The sequence below is a fragment of the Geotrypetes seraphini genome, chromosome 6, assembly GCF_902459505.1.
Source record: "Geotrypetes seraphini chromosome 6, aGeoSer1.1, whole genome shotgun sequence".
NCBI classification, from domain to species: domain Eukaryota; kingdom Metazoa; phylum Chordata; class Amphibia; order Gymnophiona; family Dermophiidae; genus Geotrypetes; species Geotrypetes seraphini.
In genome coordinates this window covers 234,786,938-234,803,000 of record NC_047089.1, presented here as the reverse complement: position 1 = coordinate 234,803,000, position 16,063 = coordinate 234,786,938, and the positions used below count along the sequence as shown (strand labels likewise).

The window sequence follows — 16,063 nt, the reverse complement described above, 5'->3', positions numbered from 1 at the left end:
CAGAGAGTGAAGGTCCTAACGTTGGCAGCCTGTCTTGATCGCCGCCCCTACCAAGTTGCTAAAGAGGGCCGCAGGGGAAGTCGCAACTGGAACGGAGAGAGCTGCAGATACAGGTGCAGGTGGAGGGAGGGAGATAGTCAGTATGTGCGAGCAAGATCCTGGGGAGCCTTCACAGTGGCTGTCTCCCCTCCCATCAGCTCTCCTACTTGCCAGGGCAGTGATTTATGGGCAATTTCCTGCAGGCAAGTACTGAGAGCTGCTGGAAGGGGAGGAAGCCACTGTAGGAGGCTGGGAAGCTGCTGGATAAAGGGAGAGCTGTTACTGGACTTGGAGGGAGTTAGAAGGAGAGATGCTACTGGGAGGGGAGGAGAGAAGAGAGTTAATGTTGGATAGAGGGAGGAGGGAAGGGAGAAGGAAAAAAGGAAGGAGGGAAGGGAGAAAGAAAAAAGGAAGGAGGGAAGGGAGAAAGAAAAAAGGAAGGAAACAGCTGGAAGGGAGATTACAGGAGGGGAAGGGGGTCAGGGTGGAATGGCGAGATCAGATGAGGGAAAAGGGAGAGAGAGGAATGAGAATGTAGAGAGACATTGATGCTGGAAAGGGGGTCAGCAGAGAAATGAGAGAGGGATAAAGATGCTAGATCTGGTGTAGGAGATATAAAAATGAAGAAGGCAGTGAAGCTGGAATGAATGATGTAAAAAGGAGAGAGGAGGCACAGGCTGGATGGACAGGGGAGACAGACATAGAAGGAAGTCAGATACATATGGAAGGGGGAGAGGGCAGACATTGGATGGAACGCGCAGATGCTGGATTGAAGAGACAGGGCAGACGCTGGAAGGAAAAGAGTGAAAAGAAGATGAAAGCAGAAACCAGAGACAACAAAAGGTAGAAAAAATAATTTTATTTCTATTTTGTCATTAGAATATATCAGATTTGAAATATATATCCTGCTAGAGACATAACTGGGGACTGCAGTATTCTGTTAGCATGATATTTCTATGTAGCATTCTATAATAACTTGGCTTGTTCAGTTTTCTTGATAGTAGAGGGGATATATGTGAAGGGGAGGGGAGACAGCGGTTTTGTTGGTCCGTGTTCTGTATATTTGTATTTATAAAATCACAATTGTTCAGAATATTGTTTCTTTTTATACTTTAGTAAAATACGTTCAATATAAAATCATAACTGCGGCTTGTGCAGATGGGATCAGATAGCTTGCGGAGACCAAGCTCGTGGAGATGGGGCGTAAACGGGGGTTTTAAATTTTAGTCCTAGTAGTTTGCCGGTCCACAAAATAATTCTTTTATTTCTGCCGGTCCATGGGTGTAAAAAGGTTGAAAAACATTGATCTAGAGGCACAGTAATTAAATGAAGAGAAAGTGATTCTCACAATTTTTTAATTTCCAAAAGATGTAGTGCCTTCCTCCTCCCCTATAGCCATTCCCAAACCTCCAGGCTTTTGGAATCAAAAAGAAGATGGAGTAAAAGTGATGTGGCGAATGTTCATTAAGGAATAGGTGTAGGGAAAAAGACTTAAAAGTAAATGGATGTCTTCTGGAAGATACTGTATAAACATTGACGGTGCTCGGGCCGCTGCTATTTAATATATTCATAAATGATCTAGAAACAGGGACGAAGTGCGAAATAATAAATTTGCAGACGACACCAAACTATTTAGTGGAGCTCGGACTAAAGAGGACTGCGAAGAATTGCAAAGGGACTTGAACAAATTAGGGGAATGGGCGACGAGATGGTAGATGAAGTTCAACGTTGAGAAATGTAAAGTATTACATGTGGGAAACAGAAACCCAAGGCACAACTATACGATGAGAGGGATGTTATTAAATGAGAGTACTCAAAAAAGGGACTTGGGGGTAATGGTGGACATGACAATGAAGCCGACGGCACAGTGCGCAGCGGCCGCTAAGAAGGCAAACAGAATGCTAGGCATAATCAAGAAGGGTATTACAACCAGAATGAAAGAAGTTATCCTGCCATTGTATCAGACATGGCGTTACTCGAGAGGGTTCAGAGGAGAGCAACGTGTCTGATAAAGGGGATGGAAAACCTTTCATACACTGAGAGATTGCAGAAACTGGGTCTCTTTTCCCTGGAGAAGAGGAGGCTTAGAGGGGATATGATAAGAGACTTACAAGATCATGAAGGGCATAGAGAGAGTAGAGAGGGACAGATTCTTCAAACTTTTGAATAATAAAAGAACAAGAGGGCATTCAGAAAAGTTGAAAGGGGACAGATTCAAAACGAATGCTAGGAAGTTCTTCTTTACCCAACGTGTGGTGGACACCTGGAATGCGCTTCCAGAGAGTGTAATAGGGCAGAGTACGGTACTGGGGTTCAAGAAAAGATTGGACAATTTCCTGCTGGAAAAGGGGATAGAAGGGTATAGATAGAGGATTACTGCACTGGTCCTGGACCTGTTGGGCCACCGCGTGAGCGGACTGCTGGGCACGATGGACCTCAGATCTGACAGAGCAGAGGCATTTCTTATGTTCTTATGACAAGTTGCAAGAAAAAAAACAAACAAACCTGGTTGATCCTGCTTCAAGGATAAAACAGTAGAAGGTTCTATGATGGCGGTAATCTAACTTACAGGCTCTAATACCCCTGTTAGATCCCACCATTTCATGTTATAATTGTATCAAAACAACAGAAAAGAGCCACCTTACAGGCTCTATGCCCCATGATGGAATCCAGAAGCAGTTGCAACTCGTTTGATGCATGTCAGGTTGTTTGCTAAATACCATGTGGAGGAATCCAACTTTACAGACTCTACACCCATGTTAGATTCCTCCTTAGACTATGGATAAGCAGATCCAATCAATACATTTTAGGTAGGGGAAAGGATCAAGAGATATGATGAAATTCCTGTAGAAGGAAGGTATTCATCCAAAGAAGGCAATTTCCAAACAAGATGCTTCACATAGCAGGAGATACAGAAACTGTAATTTGGTACTCTGTTCGTCAACATGAGAGTTTTGGTACAAGGAACATCCAAATGTGCCCTCCGGTACCAGTCAGGAGGACTTCCTCGGGAGTGGGAGCACATTCTGCCCCTCCTCAACGCTACAACCGCTGAGCCAGTTGGAAGGCTCAGCGGGACAGTTTAAACTTTGCCTGCCTCTGAGTTCCCTACCCTCCGGTAGCAGTCGGGAGGACTTCCTCGGATGTGGGAGCACACTCCGCTCCCTCCTCGACGCTACAACCGCCGAAGCATTTAAAAGGCACAGCCCCTAACAGTGCACAGCTGTTCAGCATGCTGTCTAAGGCGCACGTCAAAGGCGCTCGCCTTAGCGAGCACCTTTGCAAGGTGACCAAGAAGCGACCAAACCTCCCTTTCATAACCACCTAACCTACCTACAATCCTTCTAAGCCACAACCCACAGCCACTCAACACTACTCATCAACAATGCCACAGGACACCCGATCCCTCCTTAGCCCCTAAGGAGACCAGCAACTCTCAATAAGCAGAGGAAGAAGAAAGTACTCCTCCACCATTCTCCTACAACTAAAATACCAGACACCCTATCCTCACAATGATAACTATACCACAAAAACACACACAAGCTATCCTGCTGATTATCCTGCTCCTAGCTACCTGGAAAGCGACAGCAAACAACATCTCCCCAATAACAACGATATCAAACACTAACAGAATTCTCCACCCAACCAGATTACCCACAATAGACAGAAACAAACTACCAGACCTACACTTGACCACCCCATCACACAAACAGCGAGAAGAAAACCGACAAACCCCTAACAAGACCAAAACACAACCTCACCAAAGATCACTCATCTACCCAAAAATAACTCATAGCGCTCCAACAAACTACATCACTCTCACATGTGCATACGTAAATATCAGAGCCATAGGCTCCAAAACAGAACACATTGAGGTGGAAGAAGACATTGAGGTGGAAGAAGACATCTTCCTTACAGGCCCTACGGTGACAAGAGGGCATCAGCTAAAAATCAGGGGGCGGGAAATTCTATAGTGACACTAGGAAGTACTTCTTCAACGAAAGGGTGGTTGACCGTTGGAACGATCTTCCACTTCAGGTAGTTGAGGCCAATAACGTGACTGACTTTAAGAACAAATGGGATCAACACGTGGGTTCACTTCAAAGAAGAACTTAGAGGGGAGGGTTATTTGAGTGGGTAGACTTGTTGGGCCGAAGGCCCTTTTTTGCCGTCATATTCTATGTTTCTATAAAACACTGTATAGAAGGGGATAATCTAGACCAGTGGTCTCCAACCCTTTCCTAGAGGACCACCAGGCCAATCGGGTTTTCAGGCTAGCCCTAATGAATATGTGTGAAACAGATTTACATGCCTGTCACTTCCATTATATGCAAATCTCTCTCATGCATATTCATTAGGGCTAGCCTGAAAACCCAACTGACTTGGTGGTCCTCCAAGACAGGGTTGGGGACCACTGATCTAGACTGCCTTTTCCTCACAGAAACCTGGCTAACTTCAGAATCAAGACCCCAGAACAACGGAAATCTGCCCAAAGAAATAGTTAATAGTGGTCTGCAGAGAAAATAAGAGGAGGAATTGCCATCATTGCCAGAAACACCATAGACCTAAAAGTACAAGACAAAATTACTACCCCATGGATCTACTAGCCTGCCAACTCTCAGGCACCTCACTCAAAGGAACTCTAACTTGCATGCTCTGCTACATAACACCAGGAAACTGGAACACAGCAAAACCAAAATTTGAAGAGTTTATATACCGAAACTCATTATCAACAACTTACAACTTAATCTTAGGAGACCTAAACCTCCACCTAGAAAACCAAACCTCCTAACAAGTAGAAATTCTACTATCATACCTCAAAAGCCTTAACATACAAGATATTAGACCCTCAAGCCACACATGAAAAAGGTCACCAACTCGACATTGTAGCCTACATGTCCCAACAGCCCATATAACCAGAAATTCACACATCAAATGGAAACTGGTTATCATTCCCTCTGCTCAGATCACTATATTTACTCCTTCAATATCAACTGGACCAAAAACAAAAGCAAACCAATCACACAAAAAACAACCTACAACTCACATTTATTTATAAATACATCGACCCCATCATTTTCTGGTCTAAAACAGACACCATAATCCAAGACTATAACCCCAAAGACTTCATCTCACAATGGAGCCATCTAAGTACAACAACCCTAGATGAGCTAGCCCCAGAACAAACAAAAACCAGAATCTATAGAAAATCAACAATGAACTACTCCTACTCAAAAGACAATGCAGACAACTAGAAAGAAAATGGAGAAAAAGCAGTCAAGATTCCACAAAGACAACATGGAGAAAACTGAACCAAAAATACAAACAAAAACTAAAAGAAAAAAAAAAAGACATACTATACAAAGCAAATAGGAGAAGAATCCCAAGACACAAAAAAGCTATTCCAACTAATTAAAGAACTCACAGACACCAAACCATACCTGACCAATAACGACCCCTCCCCCCCCCCGCCTCAGCCACCCTCTTAGCGGCATTCTTCAAAACCAAAATCACAACTATCAGGTCCACCCTGAATAGAACACCTACGCACCTGGAAGAGATCACAACACTCCTCACAGAGAAAGAATCCGTTGCAGCAGACAGAACCTGGTCCCACTTCGCACCTATACAATGGTAACACCTAAACAAACTCTATAATAAATATAGCCACGCAGCCTGTGACCTCAACCACTGGCCCCCATACTTATTGAAAACCTCCAGTACACCATTTCGCCCCCTCCTTCTGCAATGGATACAAACTCTACTCACAGATGGCCTTTTCCCACAAGAACTCAGTGAAATCATCATCACTCCAATCCTAAAAGACCCCAAAGGACCAACAGATCAACCCTCCAAATACAGACCCATAGCCTCAATACCACTTTATGTCAAGCTAATGGAAGGCCTCGTAGCTAAAGTCCTAACCTTATACCTAGAAAACCACAACTTACTTCACCCCACACAATCTGGCTTCAGAACCAACTACAGCACTGAGACCCTACTAGGATCACTCATGGACACTGCTAGATAACACCTCAGCACAGGGGAAAAAAATACTGATTCAACTAGATCTCTCCGCAGCTTTCCACCTCGTAGACCATGACATCCTTCTACAAATACTAGACTCAATAGGAATCATTGGCAAGAACTATCATGGTTTAAAGGATTCCTACAATCCAGAACATACAGAGTTAAAAACAAAGAAAAATCAGAACCATGGTCCAATCCCTGTGGCATACCCCCATGGATCACCACAATCTCCCACACTCTTCAACCTATGCATTGCTTCCCTCAGCTCCTGCCCAGATAAACTAGGCCTAACCTCATTCAGCTATGCAGACGACATCACCATTCTCCTTCCTTGTGACCAACCAGCGCCCTCCATGGCAGACACAATACACAAAACACTTGAAACAGTAGCAACATGGATGACAACAAACTAAAACTAAATCCTGACAAAACAAACTTCATCCTCCTCAAAAATAGCAAAACCCCAACCATAGCAAACCTAATAATAAACTCAATCTCCTACCCATTCAACCCACTTTAAAACTCTTGGGAGTGCTGATAGACAGATGATGTACCAAGCAGCCACAAATCAACAAAACAATTAAAACAAATCATTTGCAATCATGAGAAACCTAAGGCAAGTTCAAAAATTCTTCGACAGAAAACAGTTCCAACTCGTGGTACAATCCCTAGTCCTAGGTCTAATAGACTACTGCCACATACTATATCTCCCTTGCCCAGCAACTATGATAAAACAACTACTAACAATACAAAATACAGCTCTAAGACTTATCTACTCGCTGAAGAAATACGACCACATCACAGAGGCATACAATGACTCACACTGGCTCCCAATACAAGCGAGAGTACTCTTCAAATTCTACTGCCTACTATTTAAAGCCATAAACAGAGACAGCCCAACCTACTGGAACAACCGACTAAAACAATCCACCTCGACCAGACACAGAACCCACACACCATTCACACACCCTCCAACCAAAAACGTCAAACGAAAAAACCTGTACGACAACCTCCTAGCCACTCGAGCAGCAAAAATAGACCACCAACTCTCCAACTTACTGATCTCGACCACAGACTACAAAACCTTCAAAAAAGAAACAAAAACCCTACTATTCAAAAAATACATAAAACCAAACTAACACAGCTAGATCTATCTCAAGCATCACCTGCAAGAATCTCCTTAGCAACCCAGAAAATGTACAGACTACTACTTATGTACTTCTTTTTTTAAGTTCACTTTATTTATTGGATAATGAAGAAAAGGAAAAAATATACATCATGTAACAATAAACAGAGTACAGAAATTGGCAGAGAACATCATAATAGTACAGGATATATATCCTCTGAAGGTACTTGTACCGAAAACAAAATAATCACATAATTAAAGAGATTGTAAGTAGTCGTCAATGGGAGTCCAAATATCACTTAGTGAAGATAACAGATTAGTCTTTTTCTTGTCAATAATAGCATGTTGTTCTAATTTTTTATATAGGCATATAGAGTTCCACCAAAAAGTGAAATTCAAAAGAGAAGCGGATTTCCAATTTTGCAAAATATGCTGTATACCCACAGATATCAATATATCAATCAATTTTGGATCACAGGTACAGGTCTTAAAGCAAGGATGGAGAGATCTCATAATAATGATGTCAAAGGATAAGTCAGCAGTACAATTGGTTACTAATCTAATTAAGGACCAAATTTGCATCCAAAAAGATAAAATCTTAGGACAGTTATACAGCATATGTGCTAGGGTACCTGGACTTTTTTGACAATGCCAACAGAGATCATCGTCTTTTAAATGTGCTAGTTTCATTCTATGTGGTATCAATACCGCTCTTCTCATTAGGAAATACAGGGATTGTGTCATGTTAGCTGAGAGAAGAAGTCTATTTACTTTCGTCCAAAGTCTAATCCATTCTCTGTCCGAGAGTTGTACATTTAGATCTTGTGACCATTTACGCTGAATGTCTATATTAGATGAGGGTTGTCCCCCTTGTAGTATTTTGTAGAAGTATGATATTGCTTTTCCTTGTGTCTCAAGTAATGAACTCCATTTACTAATACATGAATTAGCTGAGTATTGTATGGAAGAGAGTATGGAGGTAAGCAACATCCATTGAGCGTGCTTGTCAGAAAGGGTTGGGTAAGATGCAATAAGATCAGCGAAAGAGTACAAAGTGTTGTTGTGATAGAGCTGTTGGACCTGCCATATACCCAATTTACTCCAGGATGTCCAATGGAAAACCCTTTTGTTGTGTTTAATAACTGGGTTATTCCAGAGGGCCATATTCCTCTGAGCAAAAATCGAGTGAGAAGCCTTATGATCTAGCATATGGAGTGCGGTGGTTGTGGCTGTGAACAGAGAGAAGGATTTTAGTCTGGAGAGAATAGACATAGTAGGAACTATATTAATGGGGATTGGGTTGCATATTGAAACTTCAAGCTCCAGCCAGGTGGGTAGGATGAAAGCAGATTGGGAGCGAGTATATGTAATCCATTGTGATCCGTATTTAGCTAGTGATGCGATTTGATAATTACGAAAATCAGGAATATTTACTCCTCCATACATCCTGGGTGCCTTTAGTAAATTTAAAGCTATCCTAGGTTTTTTGTTGCCCCATATGAATTCCGAAATTCGTTTATCTAGCCATTTATATAGAGAAGGTTTTCCTAAATAGGGAAGCATAGTTAAGATGTAGGTAATCTGTGGTGCTAAAGTCATCTTGAGGGAGGATAAGCGTCCCCACCAGGACAAATAAAGCGGTTTCCATTTAGAAGTGGATGCTATAACAAGATCTTTTAATTTGGTGACATTGGTGTTCATTATAATGTCTCGATCTTTGTGTATATGGATACCCAAATATTTAATTGGAGAGGAGGACCATGCGAATGGAAATGAAGATAATTCCATTTGAGCTATCTGATCATTGAGAGGTAGTATAACGGATTTTTCCCAGTTAACTCTGTATCCGGAGTATGTGGAGTAAGTATCTGTAAGTTGTATAAAGGAGGGGAGAGAAGTCGAGGGATTCCTAACTAACGAAGAGCATAATATCGTCAGCGTATGCTGCAACTTTAAGTTCTCTAGTAGCTAAGGGGATACCCTGCATTGAAGAAGATTGCTTTATTGCTAAGAGAAGCGGTTCCAGGGATATATTAAAAAGGAGCGGGGAGAGAGGGCAACCCTGTCTAGTGCCTCTTCCTAAAGTAATTGGTGAGGAAAGAGATCCGTTAATGAGAATCTTGGAGAGTGGTTTACAGTATAGGGCCTGAATCCATGAGATGAAAGATTCCCCCAGATTAAACCATCTCAGAACCTGCAACAAGAACCTCCATTCCACCCGATCAAAGGCTTTTTCTGCATCAATAGCGAGGCCTATTGCAGGCTCCGAGATGGTCTTGGCGTAATCGTTAATATTATGAAAAATGTGTAAGTTGTCGCCAATATATCTGTGTTTAATAAATCCCACTTGTTCGGGGGAAATTATATAGTTTATTATGTTATTTAACCTGGTGGATAGAATTTTCGTTAGTATTTTATAGTCGGAGTTAAGCAGTGAGATAGGCCTATAGTTTTTGGGTTGCGTACTATCTCTGCCTGGTTTAGGAAAGATTACAATATGGGCTTCCGAAAAATTTTTCGGAAGCCCATACTTATGTACTTCTAAATATACCTCTAAATGTCCTGACAAATTCATATGTAATCCACCTTGAACTACTTATATACTTCTAAATGTACCTCTAAATGTCCTGACAAATTCATATGTAATCCACCTTGAACTACTTATATACTTCTAAATGTACCTCTAAATGTCCTGACAAATTCATATGTAATCCGCCTTGATCTGCAAGGTAATGGCGGAATAGAAATCACTAATGTAATGTAATAGTGATCCTTTCATGCACTGGTGGCATTGAGGCATAAAATGACGATGGAGTAGATTTTTTAAAAGTCAACTCTTGGTATGCCTTTTCTTGTCAAATGCGCCATATCAATGACTGGTTTAGAGGCACTTCCTTTTTCTCTGATACCCTAATGGAAATTTCACTATTGCTTCCATACCATTACAGTTATATGCTTCATGTCAATGCTCCGGCCCTAAGTAAGCCTCTTGCCATCTATCCCATTTTTCAGCCTGCTCGCAGGACTTGGAGTTGGGTGTGCCATGTCAAGTTTCAAGTTTAATAGATTCTTTGATTTGTTCGCATAATCCAATTTCAATGCGATTTACATCAGTTAAACATTGAATAAAATAATAAAATCCACATACATGACATACACTACTAATTGACAATAGAACATTAGGAAGGGAGGTTGCATAATTACAATAATAAAAAAATAAAACCAGAAATAAAATCGGGTATAGGTTTAGGACACATGGGTTAGGAAACAAATACCCACATATTTCGAAGACTTCTTCATCCTGACCTAAAGTATAATAAGATTGGTCATCTGTCTTCTGGGATTTCTCCTTATTTGCCTATTCAGGGCAATGGTGACTTTTTGCCAGGTCTTCATTGTCAGACTTTACGTTCCTGGAAGACCAAGGGTTTGCAATTTCTTTTTCAATTGTTTACAGACGAGGGAGAGTTATTTACTTTTGCTCAATTGAAGCGACTGTATCGGTTACCACCTTCTGATGTATTTCATTACTTTCAGGTTAAGCATTATATACATTCTCTTGATTCTCAACATCTTACAGAAAACAGTAGGAAGGCGCTCTCAGAAATGTTTAGCCTCTCGGCGCAGGCTGCCATTCCTTTACAATTTCACCATGCTGGATTGCTGGACTGCCAGACAGGAATAAACTTTGATATACTGGCGTATCTGTGGTCCACTGACTTACGCTACACTAATATAGCTCCTCACCTGTGTAAAGCATTGAAAAAGTCATTGAAACTTACCTTCGACATTACTCATTGAGAACTTCAACAAAAATTCTTACTGCGCCTTTACGTCTCTTTCGTTTGAGCGTTTAGGATGCAGATTACTCCCACACACTGTTGTTTGAAATGCGCCTCACCATAAACTTCGTTGGGACATCAGTTTTGGCATTGTCTGTTAGTGTCTGCCTTTTGGAGATCCTTGGGTAGCTATGTCTCCCGCTTCTGGAGCCGGATTTGGATTCCTACTCCACAGATGCTCTTTGGTTACTATCGGCGGGCCTTGACTCCAACATATAATATAACAGCATTTGTGGACCGAGCAGTATTGATAGGAAGAAGGTGATTCTTTTGGCCTGGGTGACATCGGATGGCCCTTCAGTAGCCCAATGGAGATCTCTATTGATTACTCAAGCATCGTTGGAACGTCGTGGACACAGGACTTGGAATCTGCCAAAGGACGCCGATTTTGTGCTATTTGGTAACTGTTTTGGTCTGATCTTACACCTCATACTCGCAGTAGAATTTTGAACTCTTGAGTCACTGATTTTGGAGATATCTTTTTGTATAACAGGATTGATGATTATATACTGGGGGGTGGGGGGGATTTATATGTTGGCTGTTTGCTCTGCGCTGTGATGTTGATGTGGCAATGGTTCTTTTGTTATTGTAAACTTTAATAAAAATCATTTCAACATTAAAAAAGTCAACTCTACCACTAGTGACTGGTATTTATATATAGAGTCAAAGTTTCTGGGAGCCCTTGTAATAGTAAAGGGTGTTTCCTAGTTTTTATGAAGAGTCTCTTTGAGAAGTTCTTTAGGAGGCTGATCATAATCTAAGTCCTCCAAGTATTCAGTACTGCAGACAGAATCGGCTTATAGCTCACGTGGTAGCACTTTCTACAACTGCCTAACAAATATAGTGAAAGAAAGTCTTTCAGTGGAAGATTTAGCCATTGGTGGACACTTGTGTGGAGACTTTTCCAAAGGAGTATTATAAGGCTCTGTTTTAGACTCAGAGAAGTCCTCAATTGAATCAGACTAAGTCAGAGGAATATGAAGGCCTTAGCGAAGAAATGCATCCACAATATCGATGCTTACTTTGGGTCCGGTACCAGTCCCATGACCAGGAAGAGGTATGATGTGAAGCTGTTTTTCTCTTCAAAGAACGCGAGAGAGCAATGTTTTCTCTTTGAAGCATGCGAGGAGGAACGATGCTCATTGGACTATCGATGAAGAACTACACCGATGGTGAGAGGATACCTAGACATGGAACATTGATGTCACTCTGAAGAACCAGCTGAAGTACCATAGGACCTGGCAGCCATGTACTTAGGTTGGGTCGGTACTGAGGGAGTCGATACTGGGGTATGCAGTTTACATGCATCACCCAAATCTCTTCAGAACAGTGCATCGAGCTGTACCCAGAAGGAAAGCACTAGTACCTTTGCTTTATCTGCTGGTACCATTGGTGCCATGGCATGCCCCGAAGAGGGTGACCTCAATGAGGATGTACACCTCGAGGTTGAGGAAAGCCAGAAGGTGGTTGTCGCTGCTTGGTCGGCATCAAGAGACTTGATGCAAAAGTGAACTGCAACACCAGTTGGAAAGTTTACGGCCTCTGAGCTGGCTTACCAGATGGAGCGATGTCTCCTGACGCCGATGTCGATGTCTTCGACGATGAAGGTTGCGAGGTCTGATCGATGCCCATGCTGGTTCCGAACAATCTTTCCTGTTGAAGTTTCCGGCTGATTATCGAATATTTCTGCAGGGTAGAACACCGGGCACAATATCCACCAGGGGTTCTGGGCTAAGGGACTGGAAGAACCAACTGTCTGGAAGACAGATTGGCCTTGGGCACCTGCAGCACTTTTTATTTTTAGCCCATTAACGGCCTGGAATGGGCAAAAAGACTGCTTCAGCCAAATCAACTTCAGTGGCTGAGGAAAATTTAAGGCCTCGGCGGCCAAAGCCCCAAAGGAAAAATGTTCCTCTTTTCTTTTAAAAAGAAGTAAACTTAAAAATAAGTTAAGAACAAAAGAAAAAAACAAAAAACCAACGCGTGAGCAGGAAGGCAAATGGCAAAAAACTGAACAATGTTCAGAGACTTGACTTCTTAGCTCTGAAGAAAACTAAGAAGTGAGGAGCCACTGGAATGGAATCCTCTGTGCATATCCTGGTGGGGGAGAATACAAACTGTAAAAATGATGATATTACCAGTAGTTTGTTACCAAATGGGTATGATACCAATTTTTTTTCAGGGGTCATTTTATAAAAAACTGGATAAGATGTTAACAAAATTTATTTGGCTTGGAAAAAACCCCAGAATTGCTCTAGTATCATTACAAAGACCAATTGCGGAGGGAGAGGTAAATTTTCCAAATTTTTATAGGTACCATCAAGCCTATATTATGCGTCAGGGTATGTATTGGATCCTCCCAGAACCCATTGAACATATACCAGATTGGTTCTGGTTAGAATGGAGATTAATGTTTCCTTTACGTCTAAGTCATGTTATCAGTATTTAAATACCAAGGTTATATAAGGATCACAAAATATTGGTTGATACTTGGAAAACTATAAGATATATAAGTAATCTAACTTCTATTCCAATAACTAAATCAACGACTCAAACAATATGGCTCAATCCAAAGATCAAAGTTGGCGGTTTTAAAATTATCTGGAAACATTGGATGATTGCTGGAATTCGGATTTTAGAAGATGTAATAAATAAAGGTAAACTGCTTGAATTTTCACAATTGCAAAATAAATTCGGTTTGAATAAATCACAATATTTCAGATGGATGCAATTGAAGCAGGCCATTCAGGTAGGGTTCCCTGAATGGAAAAATCTTAATTATCATAATATAGAATTCTTATGTTTTCAGATAGATTTCATGGGTCACCAGGCCGCAAGGTGGTATAAATTAATATCTGAATTTGTATATAAAAAGAAAAAAAATGGTCTTAGAGATATTTGGAGCATTGAGATTAAGCATCAGATCAATGCATCTCAATGGCCACGACTTTGGTCTTGGAGGATAAGATGTACACTGTCAGCATCTATGAGACAAACTTGGTTTTTTATTTTACATAGAGCTTTATGGACCCCTACACGTTTACATAGAATTGATAGCTCTAAGTCTAATAGATGCTGGCATTGTCATCTTGAAGCAGGGACATTAGATCATCTTTTATTCTATTGTCCATTCATATTAACATTTTGGAAATCAATTTGGCCCCAAATCAATAGGATGTTAGAAAATCCTGTAGCTTTGACATACGATACAATTCTATTTGGTACTGCAATGAGATCTCAAAGTCAAATTTCATCAAATAACAACAAACTTTTATTTATAATGACTGGAATAGCAGTACAACAAATTACACACAATTGGAAAAATTGTGACAGATTGAACTATAATTTTTGGTGGAACTCAGTTTGCCATATATATAAAATGGAACATACATTTGCAACACAAAAAGGATATATGGATAAATTCAAAAAGATTTGGGGACCATTAACAAAATATTGTAATAATTGAATTTCATTTTCCCATAATAAGAAAATAGTTAAAGAAGAAAGGGAGGGAGGGGATATGGGAGGGGGATTTATACTCTTTATTATAAATTATAAATAAAATATTATTAATAGATGGTATTCTTACATGAAAACAATGTAATAAAGGGAGGGGAAAAAGGTTAATAATTTAAAAAATAATTGATAAAATCATTACAATATATATGTTGTATAACTTTATAAGAAAAATAATTACAGTTATATGATATATAAAATCATAAGAAATATAAGATAAGAAATGTTATGTATAAAATACATTATAGAAATATCAAGTGTATTATTAAGATAATTGTATGAAAATTTATGACACTTGTTGTTAAATGAAAAAAAAATCAATAAAAAAAAAAAAAACAAAACAAAAAACTTAAACAAGAAGTGAGGAGCCACGAGTCTGCGTTGGGCGGGAAGGCACCCGTGCATGCATGGTACAGGCAGTTCACAAACTTTCTTAAGTTCTTAAAGTGGCGATGCACTTTTAAAGCTGTCCGTACTGGGGTTCTGTGGAAGACATCACCCACATGCAAGAATATGCTGCCTGCTTGTCCTCAAAAGATAGAATCCCCCCCCCGTCCTGCCAAAGCTGCCCAACCATAAGCAGCCCTGATTTAACCCAGTAGAAGCAGACAGGGTCCTCTTCCCCTGTAACAAAGCCCTCTAATAAAGAAATAGGAGTTTGGGTCAGGAACATTTTCTTCCACAGGGAATACCAGGTTTGAAGGGTCATTACATTACATTAGTGTCTTCTATCCCGCCAATACCTTTCAATTCTAGGTGGTTTACAACAAGAGTTGGTCTGGACATTTCCAGGGAGAATACATGGCTAATAGATGTAGTATGCATCGGGATCAGAGGAGAGTTGATCAGGTTTAGTTAGATTATTTGACAAATTTCTTAAATAGAAAGGTTTTAAGTTCCTTCCTGACTATTTTGTAGTTGGGTGCCATAATCAGCAGATTGGAGAAGTGGTGGTCTAGTTTCGCTGCTCTGATGACTAATAGTCCGTCGTATATTTTTTTGCTTTGTATAATTTTGATTGGGGGGTGGGTGAAGTGTGCATGAGTTCTCCTTGGTCGGGTTGTGTTTTTCCTGTTTAGGCGGTTGCTCAGATAGTTTGATCCATTTCAATTTAGGGCTTTGAATAGGGTGCAGTAGAATTTGTATTGTATGCGTGATTGTACTGAGAGCCACCTAAAAAATTGATTCTCAATCTGGAGCCGAGCTCACAATATTGCTATGGGGGAACATGGTAACCGCCAAAGAGAAATATCTGGAGAAAAGGCTTGCTCTAAATGTATCCATGATCGATCCACATAGCCCACCCATGCCGCAACTTCTTGTAGTAAGGCAGCCTGATAATAAAGAAAAAAGTTTGGGACTCCCATCCCTCCCCTCTGCTTTGCTTGAAATAAAATGGCCCATCGTACCCAAGGAGGCTTATGTCTCCAAATATAGGTAAACACTTTTCTAGACAACCGGTGAAAAAATGCCCTGGGAATTGCAATAGGGAATGCCATGAAATAATATA

At 40.7% G+C, this 16,063-nt stretch overlaps 1 protein-coding gene across 17 annotated transcripts in view; it reads right to left on the bottom strand.

Annotated features, from left to right (window-relative positions):
• Window positions 1–16,063, bottom strand: part of DYRK1A (dual specificity tyrosine phosphorylation regulated kinase 1A) — a 684,276-nt gene that overhangs the window by 154,060 nt on the left and 514,153 nt on the right. The gene's annotated exons all lie outside the window — the stretch shown is intronic.